General features: G+C 34.1%; 1 protein-coding gene across 1 annotated transcript in view; it reads right to left on the bottom strand.

Moving 5' to 3' along the window:
- CTTNBP2 (cortactin binding protein 2) overlaps positions 1–18772 on the bottom strand; it is a 94177-nt gene that overhangs the window by 62434 nt on the left and 12971 nt on the right.

Genomic DNA, 18772 nt, shown 5'->3' with positions numbered 1-18772 from the left:
GAAGTTATACTATTAGCATGGGTGAGAAGAGAACTGATGACATCTTAACATATACATAGCATTATTGTTAGAAATTTGCAGAATTCACCAAAATACTAAATTTCTGGGCTACTGCAGAAACTTCCACAGTCAGAAACTTGCTTGAGGAAAGGAAGGGAGAGGGAGAGAAAAGAATACATTTAACTCTATTAGGGACATAACAAAACATGGCCTTTCACAAGCATCCCCTCCAGAGTCACTCTTCACTTTCTCCTAGGTCATTTTTAGGCTTTGAGGAGCTTGTATTCTCAGCTAAAAGCAGCCTGACTTAGGCAAAAAATGCTACTTCCATACTTACCTTTGCCAAAAGGAGAGCTATAAAACCATACAAGAGGGAGCACTGGATTTAAACACTATCAGCTTGACAATACCTAAAACACAAGTCTGAATGAATCTAAACACGTTACTCTGCAGAAGGAAGTGCCACATTCACTTCTTTCCCTTGCTGCCATGCTTTTGAATGGAATCCTGTATTTTCTGAGGAACTAAAATGTTTTCTGTCTAACACTGTGTGTAGGTGTAAGTACACCTATGGCATCTGGCTCTCAGGGACCTTGGATGTAAAGACATCTATTTTGTGAAGCCCAGAACAGCCTTACAGTGTAGCCAGGTGCTTACATGTTTAGCTTAGCCAGCTTGGTGGAACCTCCAGGCACACGAGAGTGGAACTGCTGGCGTGTAAATGAAATACATCATAAAAACGTAGGTGCCTCTTGCCTCCAAAGGGCCCTGGTTTCACAAGGCAATGTCTTCCACAGAAACAGCAGATTAAAGTGCTGACATCCTGCCTGTCCACCCTCCATCACCATGCAGTGCTTACTTATTAATCCTGGGAAAGCTCCCTGTGGGACAGCACTATTAACAGGGTGAGGGGAAGATAGACAAAAATCCCCATGCTTTTTTTCCTAGGTTATCTTTCTTGCAGGATCAGCTCCACAATCCTCATCACAGGGCAGCCCACAAACAGATGTGCTGACACAAATAAGGAGGCAGCCAGCTACAATGCAGTAACAAACTAGGGGAGAGAGGGAAAAGGGAGATAAACTACTTTAAGCTAGTTATGCTATCAAAGACTTTCGTTCATGAAGCTAATGCTGGATATGTATAATCAGAAATCTTTTTGTAAATTTTTGTTTTAGCCCTTAAATACTACCTCCATCTCTTTATACTTCCTAAATGAAATTTACATTTCATATGTGAAACAAACACTGGAAGTGGAAAATTTCCCCTGTTTCTTACACGGTCCCTCTGTATTGAATTTCAAGTTGTAAGAACTAGTATCAAGATAGCTGTTTTTGATGGCACACGTTCTCTGACAAACGTACAGTCTAATGTCACAGGGGGAATGGATTCTTTAAAATAGTCTCTGCATAATTTGGTGGCTGTGCTAGAACAGTATTAGCAATGTTTAATATATTAACTTGAACTGCACAGCAACATATATAGAAAAATCACAAATTTAAAATTTTTACTTGCAAACACAATCAACTGAATGTATTTTCAAACATAGATTTAAGAGACAGAATACTCAGCTACTATAGGAAGTAATCATGATAGCTCATTGTAGAAGGTGCTATACAAATGTATAAAGCATCAGCTTTATTTTCCTGTAGGTACCCACTCACACTAGCCTTTTAGTGAAAGGCCTGAGATTGAAAGCATTTAAAAGTATAAAGAGATGTCTATGGGAAATTATACTTTTTACAGGATATGCCACCAGTATGCAAAAATATGACTTAAGATAAATCCTCCAACAGCTAACTGGTGAACAACTAATGAAACTGATGGCAAACACACATAAACCAAGGGAAAATTTCTAAAAAATACAAAGCCCCACAAATTTTTAATTCAGGAAATTCACTACTGCAAGAGGGCAAAAGCTTAAACTGATTTACAACAGCTTTTAAATTCACTCCAATAAGAACATCACAGTTGTACAGAATTTTTAAATCCTTATTCAAGATTTGAAGCTTTAAACAAGGAGACTAAAATAAGTCTGCAAACACTACTTAAAAAGAACAAGAACCAAAACTTACTTTCTGGGCAGGCTGATCTACAATGTCATGTTAGATTAATGGTAGACTACAAGCTTATACTGCTAAAAATACAGTAGGAAAAAAGATTGGACTGAATGATCTCTCTACATGTCTTCCAATCTAAATTATTCTATGATTACTGTTTTCTACTACAGTATCACTTTTTCCTTATAGATGCTAGTAATCTGCTCAAGTAACAAGACCAGAAAGAAGTTCTTAGAGGAAGGAAAACAATTAAATACTCATTGGTGGAACAAGTCTTTTGTCTTGCTTTGGATCATAAAAATGCATTTCATGACTTAGAATAGAGAAATTGCAGTTTGTCACATTCTCAAAAATAAACAATTATCACTGAACAGTCTTAGAGATTATGCAGATGTGTGATACAAGCAGGTCTACTCTTGACTTTTCTCTCTTAGGTCTACAGTCAACACGAATCTGGAAGGTAAGGCTATAAAATAAATTGCTTATTCTATTACTCTTTTAGGGAGTCCGTCTCCTACCACATATAGCAAGACACCTCACTCACACCTAAACTTACTCTTTTCACACTATTCAAGCCACCCCTCTGCACCCATTTGCCAGCTCTCTACTGGACATTTCTGCCTCTCAAGTCGACCTTTTGCAGTCACTGATCACATTTACCTACCAGCAGAGGAAGACTGGCAGCGCTGTGTGTAGGGAGAGGGGCAAAGGGAGTGGAGGTATCAGCATGATGGGCTATGGGGAAAGCTGCAAATCCAGCACAGGAACTGTTTGCCAGCCACATGTTCTCTGTGTTCCACTTTGGGGAAAAAAAAACCTCTCTCTTTCCAGTGAATGGACTGTTAGAAAAAAACCCAAAAACTAACAAGATACATTTTTTCCCCCGTTACTCAAAGAAGAATGTAAGGGGGTAGGGAGGACCTTCAAACATTGTGTGTCTGGTGATAAAACTAAAGCCACGAGCATAAAAAAGTAAGGAAAAAAAACTATGACCAATTAATATATAAACAATAAATAAGCCTAATGAAGAAAAATTAAAAATTAATCACACAATATAAATCATATTGTTAGAATTCTTTCAGTTAATAATCTAAGGTGATATTAATTGCACACATTTGCTGAAATGAATTACAAGGCAATAATTGCCTTGAAAGGCATACATAATCAGTAACAGAACAGATGAACAATAGTATTTTCAAGGTTAATACTGCACTTTTCCCCCAACATATTGCACAGTTTCCTCTTCATTTGCCTGCCAAGTTTAAAGTTCAGCAAGTCAGAGTCTTCCATGCAGCAACTGATGACAAACATCAAAAATAGGACTGCGTGTCCTACACTGCTGTGGAACAATGGAACTGAATTAAGGCTGCCCCAGGACCCTAAACAAAATTTCCTTCCTTTCAAGAGAGTTTGTCCCTCTGATTAATTTCCTTTTCCACATATCCTAAAATTACTTCAACAGATGCTCATAGGTTTGTATTAGTATCTTCTCTTGACATATGCATTAGGGAGTGGTAAAAAGTATTCTAAAACTAACCAGCACAGAAGGGGAGGCAGTAAAAGCTTATTTTACAAAGAATATGTTAAAGAGGGGACAAATTCTAGATTATTAACAAAATTGAAAAGATAACAGACTTTTAAAAAGAGGAAGGTGGCTGAAAGATAACATTTTTATAAACCTTACTCAATGCTCTACAATGTATTCAAATTGTTTGAGCTGTTAAAACAGAAGAGAATTACCAATGAATACATATAGTCATAGTAAAAGCAATACTTGCAAAGGTATACCTGCAGAAAAAAAGGAAAAAAGTATGTCTCACTACGATTCATTAAGAATGACTCTGTAAATAATACTAGCAATTTTACTGCACAATAGGACTTGTGAGTTTTGTTTGTTTTTTGAAATACAGATGTAAGCAAATGTTTTCAAAGTGTCCTATGAGATGTTACTTACATAGAAAAAGTTTTACAAAACAAACTGAAAATTTAAATGTTAATGGCTGTTGATGAAATGGTATCCCGCAGTATGATTTTCTATTGTCAATGAACATGTGATACTGAATTCTCCTTAGAACCTTAACTTAGTTTAAATACCTTTCTTCAGCATTGTGACACTGCATACCTACGCAAAGTCTACAAGAAATTTAGATTTTAATGAACTTAATATTATGCCAAAAATACTGAACTAATGTATTCAAACTGACTGTTTTCCCGATAAGTGTCAAGTGCCCACAAGACAAAAACTTGTGTGTACATTTTAAGGATATTATCGCAGCTGAAAAAAATCTAAAGAATAATGATGATCTTAAACACACTATTACTTCTAAAAGTGCAAAAACAGTAGAAGGAATGAGAATTAGGGGGATGCAGTCACTAAGTTAAATAGAAACAACAAATGGGTTGCTAATGCCCTGGGAGACCTATAGAAATTGTTTCATATATGCTCCACAGATCACTGATAACGTTCGTAAGACCATTCATGTCTTTTGACAGAGGTACCAGTAACTTGTTCAGTAAATTTTGATGCAAGACACACATAAAAAGCATTCAAAACCATCTGAAGGAGTGTCTTATGACAGTCAAAGCTAGCTTAATTATAGCCACATGTATATATCAACAAAATTAGTCACAATAAAGTAGGCTCCGCTGAAGTGGAGATATATAACCATTTTTCCTAGAAAAATTATCCAAAGCATGAAACATTAAAATAAGACTAACAACAAAAAGTTGCATTACTCTCTCACTCACAAACAGGACAGGCTGTGGAACTTTCCTAAAATTCATAACTTGCAAAGTGTCCCCTTGTCTCAGAAACACACAACTTCAAACTCAAGCCTTTTAAAAGCAAATTTCAGGGAAAATACAAAAAAGCAAAGCTCAAAATATAATAAGGCAGTATGTTGTTTTACAATACCATTCTCAGTGACTCCTGTTCAAGACAGATACACAAAAACCGCTCAGTTCCCAAATCAGTCTCTAAAAAGGACTGCCAGTGCATGGGATCATATGAAGGCATAAAAGGTCAGGATCTTAGCTAGCAGCTGATGAAACAACAGCAAACCAGATTTTTTCCATTTCGTGTCAACTATCCAAATGCTAAAATGGTTTGCAAAAAGCATACAATTCCTTCTTCTCCTCTGCACTCAAAAGTTCACTTAACAGAAGTGAAGCAACATGCCTAACAATAAAGTCAGTTCTTATTCAAGTCTAACATTTTGACAAGTCTCTCTGCGTATGGAAGGACAAACAACATTTAATTAACACTTACATAATCCTGGTTCAGAATCTAACAGAAAATGCTGAAGAAGAATTATACAATCAAGGTAATGATCAAGCCTGAGCTTCCCTGGAGTTTGAGTCCATAAAAAGAGAATCTTGTATCATCTGTTCACAATTGCACCAGTCTTGCTAAATAGCAGAGTCTCCCTTCCCTTTCTCCCTGTTATCTCACAGAAAATTCTGTGAAAGAAAGTGGTACAGACAGGACAGATTAAAAAAAAAAAAAAAATGTTTACAATTTCTTTAACTTCTTTTCCCCCTATGTAGTAATGAATTTCCCCCACCAGGAATGAAAATGCATCATCTTGAGGTTGGGGGAAGAGTTTAAAAATAAAAACTATCCTACAATGCTAAGATCAGTTATTAACAATTCAGAACAAGAGAAAAAACAAAATAGCTAACATAAAATACTCTCCACTCTTTACAAATGTAAAAGGTGAAATTCAGGCTCTGCACTGAGTTTCTCCAGGAAGAAAGAGGAAAAGCTCAAGTCATGAAACAACATGTGCTTTTAATTGAGAAGAGTCATCCAGATGTTCTATATAAAGATGACATTAGGCCTGTTTTATGACGGCTTTGTTGTCTGAAGCTTAAACATTCAAAAGTTATTGGCCAGTATTTTGTAAGGAAGTATCAATCTTTTATGCTCTGATTAGCTAACCACCCAGGATCTTATTATTTCTGCAAATAATACAGATTTACATACTGATAACCACTCTCAAAGGATACAAGAGAACTAAACTTATTGGTTACTTTAAATAATCATTTGCTGTCTAGACTTTTTTGCATGTTCAAATTTATTAGTTCAAATTCATACAAATAAATTCATAATTTCTTGAATGGAAATCTGTCAGCCACTCTTCTGAAATACTAAAGAAAATGTCACTTCGCCTCTAATAAAAAAGAATGCTTTAACCACCATGCTTAACAGTTAAAAATTTCATCAGCTCAGTAACATACAAAACATACTAAAGGTGTAACAGACCCAACTACTTTAACTAAATTGATCATTTTTTAAATCATTTATAGCATTTAGCTTTCCATATTTTCAAACTCTCAAAATCTCCATTAAAATATCATCCCACATTCCTGTATGGCAAGTACCTGATTACCAAACTTTAAGTACTTTAGTTGATAGGTATGCAAATTTTGAGTTCACAGTACTTGACAGTGTAGATTTATTTGAGGTATATTAAGATAATTCAATGCTTTAAAATTATTTCCAATATTCACTTTGGAAGATAAATAGTGAGAGTAATATCTGTTGCCTCCAAGACAAATTTTGTTCTTGCTACCACCCCTGGTGAAGAAACTGAACAAATTAATACATTTAACTAAATACATTTGATTTCTAGGATGGAACATTTTAAAGAAAACAGAATACTCATTCGTACCATCTATTTTGGATTTTATGGCCTTTATTAGATCTTTAAAGGGAATTTTCCAGCTAGAACCCTATTTACAGATATTGTTACTTATAAGTTACCAATAAAATGCTATTTAATAGTTTAAACTTCCACAATATTTAGCTAAAATTTTACTCTGCTGTTTCAGAGAGAACTCACTATAATTACTATTGTTCTGTTTTTCCATGTTTGACATTTATTTGTATAGGTGGAACATGGGTCTTTGTTAAAGATCTAGTGCTAAGTATTTCTAACACACTGCTAAAGCTGCTAACACAGCTCCCACTCTGGGAGAACTGTAGGTGGAAAGAGCTATCCACCCATCAGAACAGCATCAAAAAGGAGCGGGAGGGAGAAAAGCATGGGAACACATGCCCAGGACATAGCAAAAGTAATTGTTGCTATGTGAGTATTTTCACAAGTGTTGAATTTGAAAATGAGTCATTTTCCTTTACCTTATTTATTAAAAAAAAAAATCATATTTTTATAAATGAGTATCTCCATTTAATTGGATGAACCACGAAAAAACCCTTATACATTTTCCTATAATTTTCTTTAATAACACTATCAGGAAGAAGCACTAAAAGTAAAAACAAACACACATGAGAAACAAACAAAAGAAAGAGAAAGGTTATGTTTGTTGCACTGTAGTGTTACCATCCGCAGAATTAACTGTGCCGTTGGTACAGAGGAAATGTTCTATGTTCCCTTAATTAAAAATGGAAAATTACAATTACTATAATAATAGCGATAAGTTAACCCAGTTACATCCCACTGTCGGCAACATGAATAACCAGACAAAACATTTCTTAAAAGTCACTCTAAGAATGAAGTCACAGCAGTATCATTTAGAAAGATCACAGAAATCAAGAAACAGTTGCATGGACATGATGCTGCAACTTTTTTTATTATCATCTTTTACAAATGTTCTGTGTATAGCCGCTCACTAGTTTATACTGAATTATGCAGAAAGATCAAACGCGGTAGGAGGAATAAAGGAGGAAAGAGAAAGCAATTATCCAGATAAGCAGCCAGCAGAATACCTGCAACTAAATTAGTAGTTACATGCCTGACAACAGTAAAGATATTCAGATCTTGTATTAAAAGCAAGAAGAGACTATTGTCAGTTTAACAGTCACTGTTGGAAAGGAAGGAGTGAAAAGGATGCTTGCAATGTGAGGCCAATTCATAGAGTTTTCATAGTGGACTCTCCAATTTTAGGAGGGTCCAGAAAAAGGGGACCTACCTGAGTAGCAAGAGGCTCAGAAAAACAACATGCATACAGGACTCTTTCAATGTGCTTTACTAAATGCTTTGCTTTGCTCAGTGTTTACTATCTGCCTTTAGCAAATAACAGATAACTACTAGAAGAAGCAGTTTGACACTGCTAAAAATTTATTTTGTCACTAGCTTCTAGAAGAGCTCTTTAGATGTTCAAACACTAGGAATTCTGATTAACAAAGATACAGCACTGCTGCTGCCACAGCTCCAAAATCTACCGGCAGAGGTAAGACTTGGTTCCATTCATAATGAAACACAGGAAATACGGCTATCCCCGAAAAGGAAATTCAAATACAGTTCATTTTAACTGTTTGTCATGCAAAGAAAAGATAAATATTTATTGTTAATTGTCCGTGCTCACAGAAATATTACGAAAAAGAAAACACTAAATATAAGTAAATACTTTCATAGGCATCAGAAATGACCCTTTAAACAAAATATGTAAGCTAAGCCAACCCAGCAATACCATAGACAGTATTTCCACATTATTAATAACATGGGCTCTGACAGTATCAAGAACAAGGTGTAAGATTGTCCTTTAATTCTACAGCATTTCCTGCAGGGTCGTGTTAGGTTTTACTGTCTCCAGCAGTCTTGATCGTTATCTTTTAAATGAGACAAAAGGTATTTTCTCACACTGTAACCACAATTATGCAACTATTAAAAATGAGGCCCACACAGATATTTAGCATTAGCATATTGAAACATTAGGCAATAAAACAGTTTATCCAAATATGCAAGCAATTTAATAAGAATAAATTTAGCTAACATAATACATAAACTACAAATGAGATCTAAAAGAATGCTCAAACTCTGATTTTCTCTTATGTCTAACCACTTTTCAATTAGCTGAACAAAAAGCATGCTGGATTACTTTTAAACTTAAAATGAACCACAAAAAAGTATAGCAAAGCATTCTAAAGTGAACCAGTGAAAGCCATTTCATCTACTGACCTGTATAAGGTTTATTTGTACTTCATAGTGTCCTTTTAATCAATTTTAAAGAGCTTGCAATAGTGAAATAATACTTTGACAGCCATGTTGAGAGGATTACAATAAACTGATTTTTTTAAAAAAAAGGCTTTGTTCATAAATGGAATCATTTTGATCGTCAATGGACAGGTAAAAACAAACTGGATTCATGAGCAGAAGAAATGCAGTTGTAATTAAAGTCAATGAATCAAGAGTAATGGATCAGATCAGTAAGGACACAAAGTACAGACCACTGCCTCCATAATAATTTAGTGAGAATTAAATTTTTGCAAAAAAATTGCAACATGCAAAAATGACAATGCAAAGAAGGCAGTCTGATTCCTATTTCATGGTTCACTTCTGCCACCAGGACCAACAATTGCCATCATACTGTCTGAAACAATAACCTTCTGTTACATAGTTCAACATACTCTGCACCTCCTTCTAACTAATCACCATTTTCCAAAGACACCTGCTACAAAACAATCTGTTTTACTGGCTGCCAGAAACTTCTGTGTCCTTTTAGTTCATTCTTTGATACATGAGAAAAATAGTATTTGTATGGCAGAAGTTTAGACTTACATTTTGAATTCACAGCAACTTAGCACAATTACTGCACGTAAGGGCCTTGACAATTTCTAGATAGTCTATCTTCCTTTGACAGACTGCACTTCTTATAAATGTACTTTTCTACATTTTTGTTTATACCTGTCAGCCTATCTGTGAACCGCCAAACTGTATATGGCTTCATTCCCTTTTTCCTGACAGCTCACAGGCTTTTCCCCCACCCCTCCAACTCTGAAGTTCATTCTAAAAGTACAAAGCCTACTGTACCACTCTTGTTGGCTTTAGGCAGTAGTTTGGGATAAAAACTTTATCCAAACACAACTGATAGTTCTGCTGTTGGTAATAATTCTACTTCAACGTGTAATTCACAGAGTGCAGGCAAAGTAAATATCATCCCATGACAACTTGCCTAATGCAATAAATAGCATATGAAGGACAGAAAGCTGTTACTCATATATCAGATTTTACTTATTAAGTAATCTCTCAATGTACAGTAGGCAAAAGTCTGCCTTGGCCAAATGAAGGAGACTTTGGTAGACACAACTCACTGAAAAGCAGACAGGTCAGGGTAGGAGAGAAGAGCTTGCACATATCTACAGCTCCCCTCCAAAAGTTTTGCTTATTATTTACATGAAATTTTTTTCAAGGAACACCTAAATCATTACTGAAATGCAGAGCCATGCATCAAAGGCTCCAATTTTGCATAATTATAAATATCTAATTTTCCAGTATCATTCTAAGTTACCTTCAAAAAAATAAAGTTGCTATTTAGTATATTGTCGTGATAAACTAAATATAACACACTAACATTTTTAATATCATTTGATCTTCACACATTCTTAAAGAATTGCAAAAGCTATACAGACATATGTACACACAGCAGTTACTATAAAAATAGTTGTTTTCACTGAAATTAAAATAAAACTACATTGTTCAGTCATTATGTCAGCTGAAATTGAAAGACAAAGTTACTAATAACAGCGTTCCACAATGCAAGCTGAAGACCTGAAATCAAACTAGCTTGAGCAGAAAATGTGTTTTGCCCTTTGGGGAACAACATTTTACAATGACCCATCTGGCCACTTCACAAACAAGTTCCATCTGTCTTAAACTCAAGAATGATCATAATGGTAGAAAGCTCTGGGGGATTTTTGTTTTTAGAAAGTGAATATGGGGGATATAAAATTAATTTTTAAAATCTAGACAAATCATCTCATATTGTATTTCCCATTATAATTCACCAAATCACCCAGGCAAATGGGACTTATAGGTATACAACAACTATGGTAGCATGTAGTGCAGCCCATCAGGAACAAATGTGTAGAGCAACACCAATTGCTGCCAAGGATGTGCCTACCCTCCTTACATCTGGAAGGTGTTACTTTGGACTAGCTCGAATCTCCATTAGCTGAAGCATTTTAGAGTTACAGTTGGAATGCACCTTTTGGTTTAGGTTCATTCAAAAGCAGTTCAGTTCACACAGTTCAAGAAAGGTCTGTGAGACAAATCAGAGCACAGTTAAGTGGAGCAAATGGAGAGATTTTCTTCAGAAGGACATTCTCGATCTGAATTAAATGCTAAGGTAGATGTACCTCATGTAGTTCACTTAATACATTTATCTATACACACAAACACACATTTTGTGTTATACATATATAACCCAGCAAACCACAAAATTTTATAAGCTACCCATACCACTAGTGAGGAATTTTCTAATAGAATGTTGGTACAAATAAACATTTTTTATTCTAAAACATAATACACTGCAAAACAATATTCAATTTGATGATACATATTTTTAGAAAAAATGGAGTAGAGTTTCCAAGTAATGTTGGACTATACCATTAGAGCCTTGGAAACTGAATATTTTGTCTTTTCATTTCAAGTTTTCATAATAAACTTCTGAAAAAGTCCTATCATTTGAAAACAAATTATTCTTTTTAAAAAAGATTAAAATACTTGTGTTTGTTTTTAAACTACAGAATTTCTCATGGAAGTGAAAACTGATATCCTAAATGTTGGAAAATGATGGACAGGAGAGTTGGAACCTGAGAACTGGCCTTTAATGTACTATAACCTATTTTAAACTGATGTTTCATAATCTACACAGACCATTAAATGCAATCACTAATCACTGTACTTTTTAAAAGCTCTTTGTCCTTATTTTTAAATCTTGTCTTTTTAGGTTATAAGCTTTTTTTTAAAGGTAAAGCTAATAGAATGGGATCTTAAACTTAATTATGTGGGAGGTGTTATTACATCATGCATTAACTTATGTCTATTAAGAATCCGGACCCACAAAAATTTTAAAAATTAATTCTTTAGCTATTCTCATAATTTTATAATTATCTTCCTAGATGTATATTTCATTATATTAATATCTACATCTTCATTACAAAATTTGACAACTGTTCTTCAAGAACTCACATACCTTGCTAGGGGACGTCAGAAGTTATCTAATATGGATCTCCTACTCAGACATAATATAGAAAAGTATGACTCATTTTCAGCTCTATTGATTAGCCTGCAGGCCTGGCAAGCTGATTAGATTCAGGAAGATAGACTGCACTAAACAATTCCTGCAGAAGAACTAAATTCCCTAGCAAAGATTTTTTCTTATTATCTTTTTATAAACTTAAGACAGTTTAACTTCAATTCTCTGAGCAGCTAAATTAATGCTTTGCCCTGACTCTGTACTTCATATATGGTGTCTAACAACACAGACATCATCCTCACACAAATCTCAACCCTTCCTTCAACTATGGGACTAACACAGTATGACTTCTCTTACACAGCTGCCTGTTTTTATGAAACTACGAATTTTTGAAACTGTGAAGGCTCTGTCCAACATTCCAGAAACTGGCTAAAGGGTTCAACAGGTACAAACACCTACACAGAAGATAAGTCTTTCTTCCTTAGGAAACCATTGTAAAAACAAAATATAGTAAGGCTTTACAACACTGAACAAACATAACTAATATCACCTTGCCATCCTCATACTGTCCTCCTGACCCCGCCATCATGTACACAGAATCCACTGACTTGGTGCTCCCTTAATCTCAGAGAAAAGATACTGCTCCATAGCAATATCATTGATTTTGTATTCACCTTTAATGAAACAAAAATATATATATTATTAGTATCGACAATTCTTTTAGATATTATATTTTTAAATACACAATGCTGATTTTCCCAACAATCAACAGAAATTGTTCTAAATGTATGTAGTGTAATATATTGAAGTATCTAGTACAAAAAGAATTTGCTTTTTTTTGTTCACACTAATTAATGCATACCATAGCACCAGTATAATATAAATTTTCATGTTTCCATTCATGCACCTACTTACAAAGGCAAATGAAATTATACATATAAAAAAAGAAATCCCAGCTAAGTCTGTGTTCTAAAATCTTAAAAGAAAAATAACTCACTAGTGATTTAATTTTATAAGAAAATCACCACTAAGCGCAGTATTTAGTCTTTATAATTCCATGCTTGAAGGCTAACACTAGCACTTCAATTCATATGAGGGTCAATGCGCTTTAAAAAATCCTCTGGCAAGCAGGCAGATGCAGTGACCACTTCATAGCCAGAAAAAAAAAAAAACCAAATGAAGGCTGCATTTGAGGTAACAGTTGTATGAGGCCAGTCCTGTGTCTTGATTATGTGGCCACATTACCTCCACATTAGGAATATATTATCCCTTTATTACAGGCAGGCAGTTTATTTGGATAATTGAGACAGATGCAGGCAGCAGTGATAGTCAAGTGTCCCTTCTTTTTTTAACTATATCCTTTCCAAATAGCAATTAAACAGCATGCTATTGCTTATTAATGAAACAACTCTAATGATTTAAATGGTAATCTGAATTTAAATTTAACTGAGGTGCAATCCACATTGTGGGCCTGCTAAAGTAAAGAAATCACAGATTAAAAAAGAACTATCATTCATGGTAATAGTTATTGCAAAGCCAGAGGGATAATTAGAAAGATTTACACAAAGATCACCTCTTTTGAGATGAACCTTGACACTGGCCTCTACAACAATTTAACTGTTCATCTGGAGAGTAAATCTGGAAATTTGACCCCAAGTGTGACAGAGATCTGTTGTTCCAAGGATGCTGGTCCTCACAGGCCTGAACTTGTCCAGCAACTTAAATTGCTCTAGTTGATAGTTACTGTACCTTTTTCAAATCCAAATTTCTCTGACTTCCAACTTCCAGGTAAGTCAATCTTTTTTAAAAAAGTAATAGGGTTCAAACAGAGATAATTCAGCAAAATACTATGATTCTGTATTGTACAGGTCAGAGTATGACATAAGAAATACATGCTAAGAACAAAAAACCTTAACATTTCTCTGTTTATATCAAACCACCAAACTACTTCATTACAGTAATAATAGGAGATATTATATTGACCCAGTAAAATAATATTTCAATCGCTGAATCAGAAAGCAATATCCCTTAATTTTAAAAAAATAAGAAGGCTATGTGTCATTATATATCAGCAGTAGTACTTATTATAATGGAACAAGAACAATAATTTATCATGAAAATGCAGAAGTACACAAATATGATTTGTATATTTCTTCTGAATATAGTCTGGATCTGAAGTTTTATTTTTGTCTCAAACCAAACTTCACTATATCAAAAATTTATATAAAATACAATGGAAACATTATATTCCATTATGCACAGAAATCCTCTAAAATGAGTTAATTATTGCTAAGATGTGCCACCTTGGGTTTGGTTCTCTCTAATTTATCATGTGGCACAAATTCAAGTGCCTCAATAAAATCTATCACATCAGCACTATTAACTTTACTAACTACCTTTTTATCTTTTTTTTCCACCCATGAGATGACAAGTTAATTTAACAATATTTATTTCCACAATCGCAAACTGATTGGCGTTTCTCACTTAATTTTTTTTTTTTCTACAGAATACAGTATCCTCTTGGACACTCTGCTATTTTGTACTGGAACAACACCCAGCTGACAGACTTAAAATTACCTACTTTATTTTTTTTTCAAAGCAGAGTAATAAACTCTTAAGCCATTCTTCTTTACTTTCATTTGATAAAACTAGATTTTAAATAAGCAAAAAAAGTTAAGCAACATCTTAAAAAACAAGTGCTATATGAGGAGTTGATAGCCATTTTCTAAGACATGTGAAAACACCAAAAAAACTAAACTGAAAATTATGAAATACAAATTCCTTTAATGATACAATGAAATAAAAGAGGTCAGCAATGTTTTCTACTTAATACACCAGAAGGCACACAGACAAATTACACTCTTACAATATAGCAAGATGTGTTAAGCCGTAATCTTGAAAAGCAAATTTCCAAGATGAGCAAAAAGAATTAATTTAAACAAAATTTTAAAAATGGTTTAAATGATTACTCCACAATGTATACGTAGTATACACGTCATAGAAAAACTGTAAGAAACAAGTTCCAACTTCATACCTGATCCAGAAATACTGTTCCTGCACCCTAGTTCTTAGTCCTTAACTCACTGAAAGAAATCCATGTCCAGTTTCACCAGTGAATACTGTGGGCAAGCTGTTCATTGCTATGGTACAGCATATATACCAGGAGAAAGACATTCGACACCATGAGAACTGTGCTCTTGTAAGAGTCAACCTGAAAAGAAATCTCACCTACGGATGTTGAAGGTGGCTGTGTATTTTCATAACTTGTTTTCTAGACAAAGAAAATACATAAGCTCTAATATGTCTCAGAACTTCAGTAAAGCATGTGATATGGCATCACTTAGAAAATTAGTTAATTGAGAAACAGAGGTCAGTGTAAGCAATTATAAAATGGAAAAGGTCAGCCTAAGGGAGACACATCAAACAGGTCCTTTTAAAAGGGAAACTTCATGCTAGATGTGGGTTACTCGCAGTGTACCACATGGGTCAGTCTTCAGCTAACTATATTGTGCGTTATCAGTCCTTTTGTGATCGATCAAGAGCTGCCCACTATAATGCCAGGATTTTCCAGGAGAGACATTTCCAACAGATACATAAGCAGTATCAGTTGCACAGATTTTACAAATCTTCAGTTTGTACAGTTACAAACCTGCAAAAATCAGTATGGATAAGGGCACACACATTTAGGAATGATGAATTTAAACTTGTGTGATTCTAGAGAAGAATCTACAATGACAACCAAGAGACACAGATATTTTATAAGAGAATATCCAATTCCTAAAAGAACATGAACATATAAAACTACTTATAAATAAATAAATAAATAAATCTATATCTCACAATGGCTAAAAACAGAGGAAAATCATTTAAGATGAAAAGACAACATAGGTGTTATCTGGTCACAACTAAGGCTACAAATTAGCAGCTTTTGACATATCAGAGAAATTAGACTTTGAAAGACCCTCAAGCATAAGTGAGATTAAAAAAAACTTTTCTAATACAGCTTGATCACCTTTTAAAAAAGAATGTATGTAATGTTTGCCTGCAGTAGCAGGCATAATGACATAAGAACTCTTTTCCTCATATGAAAGCCATTTCCTTATGACTGTTAAAAATTGTTTGATGAATGCAGAAAAACACAATATTTATCAAAATCTCCTTCAGAACAATTAATGTTTCTTTTGGACAAATGTTCAAGTTAGTACTATCTTGCATTTTGAACAAAATAAATTTCCTTTAGTAAGGAAAACAAAGTATTATTCAGTGTCTCCAGTAAAATCTATATTGCAACCGCCAATTTTAAAAACACTCAGATCTCTCAAGAGGATATACACAACTCTTGAGTCACATGGACTTCAGAATGATATTAACAAATAGGACATTACGGACTGACATCTGCAAGAAATCTAGTTTGAATATGCTGATAATCAAGTACACACTTGTTAGGGGACTGAAGAATTTAGATACAATTACATTATTACAGCTGCTGCAGGAAGAAGAATATATGTATGAATTAACAGGAAATAGTTATTAAACATATTCACTTTATGAAAAGTCATTTAAGGAGAATTCTAATGCTACTGTACTACTACAATTCAAGATTTTTCCCTAAGCTTAACTGATTAAATGTATAAATACCAAGAAAAATGGTGTCTACTTTAAATCAATTTATGGTTCTTTACTATTGAAGGAACCTACTTCTAACCACAGTTTAAGTTTGAAAATAACAGTGCACAGGATATGTTTGTCCATAAGTTGAAACAAAAGTACTCTGAGAGTCTGTATCAAATCCAACACAATTCCCACACAATTTTCCTGTTACTCACTTTTAAAAATAGGCCTACATTTAGCTACCTAGTAGCTTATTTGGTGGGCTGCCTGGAGAGTCCAACTGCTAGTATTGCTGACTGGCAGTAACTCAGATTCTCAAATAAGCCAGAAGACCCAGAACTGTCATATTCCAAGACACCAGGATCCCAGTTCTTTACAGATATAACTTCCAAGTTTCCCAATATTAGTACTGTTAAAAAGGTAAACTGTCTGGAGGATTAAATTCCACATGGATTTTATTTTGAGAGTTATACTAAAAAGTACAGGAACTGGGATCTTAGAAGCAGGAGGAGAAAAAAGAAGATTTTCAGTGTTTCTACATCTTATCTGAAATGCAGCTATGTTTTGTTTTGATCTCTCTATTAGTCATGGAAAAAACTGTTACCTACTACCAACTTCAGCAGGTGCATGGGAATCAGTAACGCAGACTTCTCTTCTGAGACTGCACTATGCCGGACATATAATGTTCATTGTTATCAAATGTGTACTGCATTCATTTTCATGCATTTCATTCAACAGCAATACGTCCATTATTTGCTATGTACTTTCTCTTAAGTAGGTATTAGATACTTTACTATAGTAGCTTGTTCATGAATATATATTAAAGAAAATTATCTGAATATTCTATTTGCACTCCTCCAAAGTTAGAATAGTCAAAAAGGAGATTCTGAATGGGGTGTGCACAGTTTCCCCTTTTTACTACTTCTATATAATCTTACCTTGGTAGTCAGGGAAAATAAAACGTCCTGTTCTGAGTGAATGAGATGTGAAATTTTAAAGCCGCTAGACAAAAAGGCAGTACTTTAAGATATGCATACACCTGAAGGCCAAACACCAAATGACTTCAAAGTGCTGTAATCTCTCAGAAACATATTGCTTCCAGTGTCTTATTGCCTTTACAAAATGGAAACAGTATTTTTATAACAGAGGTTTATGCACATAAATGCTTTAGTCATTAATACAGCTACATCAGGGACAGCTACTTGAAAGCTCTATTTGCATCAAGTGAGCTGAAGCCATAACAAAACAAATTAAAATTGAATAAAAATGTGGTTACGATTCTTATTGTGACATTACAAACATAAAATGTTCCAACGTTCCCTCATAATCATTATATATATTACTAACACTTAGTATTAGATGTATTTCATTATATTGAGATCTTGCTTTAAGAGATCCTAAAGGCCATAATTTGCCTCTATCCAACTATGAAGCTATAAATATTTTCAATCCATGTAAGACTGTTTTTCCCCTAAACCTGAAGTCTGTTTGGCAACTCTGTTAAGTTTTATTCTGCTCATGATCAATTTTAAATTCATTACAGTCAAAAAAAAAATCTTTTCATTAAAATAGTTTTGTTTGTACATTTTCCAGTCAAATTGTAAACTGCCTTTGAGAGTGCAACCTTCTAAAGTGGAAACCTTCACGTACATGCCTAGCACAGCAAAAATCTAATCAAGCACTTGTGAGTGCTATTAGAATACACATTCTGTATTTCACCTTTTATTTTTTAAAAACTCTCTCCTAATCGGACATGATCATCTGATTTTGTCCCTCTTCCCATCTTGCAGAAAATGAATGTATTGAATACATTAGATGCACACAAACATATAGACCATCAGAACAAATGAGGAATGCACTGAATGTTCCTTTGAAATTATTCCTTCCTTTCACAAATAACAGATTCTACAATACAGCAGAATTTAAAGAGGAAGTCATTTTGCCTTTTTCCCCTCCACAAGAAAATTTCTCTGAATTTCTATTGGTATTTTATACTAAATTTTATTTTATACCAAAACTGCATAGAACTACTGAATGGTAACAATTCAACAAGAACTTATTTTGTGATTACTGAGATTTAATTAACATAAGACTCTTATAAAAAACACAGTTTATTCTTCCACTAATGTTTTATGTACAGTAAAAACGAAGCAGCAAAAAAG

The sequence above is a fragment of the Dromaius novaehollandiae genome, chromosome 1, assembly GCF_036370855.1.
Source record: "Dromaius novaehollandiae isolate bDroNov1 chromosome 1, bDroNov1.hap1, whole genome shotgun sequence".
NCBI classification, from domain to species: domain Eukaryota; kingdom Metazoa; phylum Chordata; class Aves; order Casuariiformes; family Dromaiidae; genus Dromaius; species Dromaius novaehollandiae.
The sequence above is the reverse complement of the archived record's forward strand: the minus strand, read 5'-3'. Positions and strand labels throughout refer to the sequence as shown.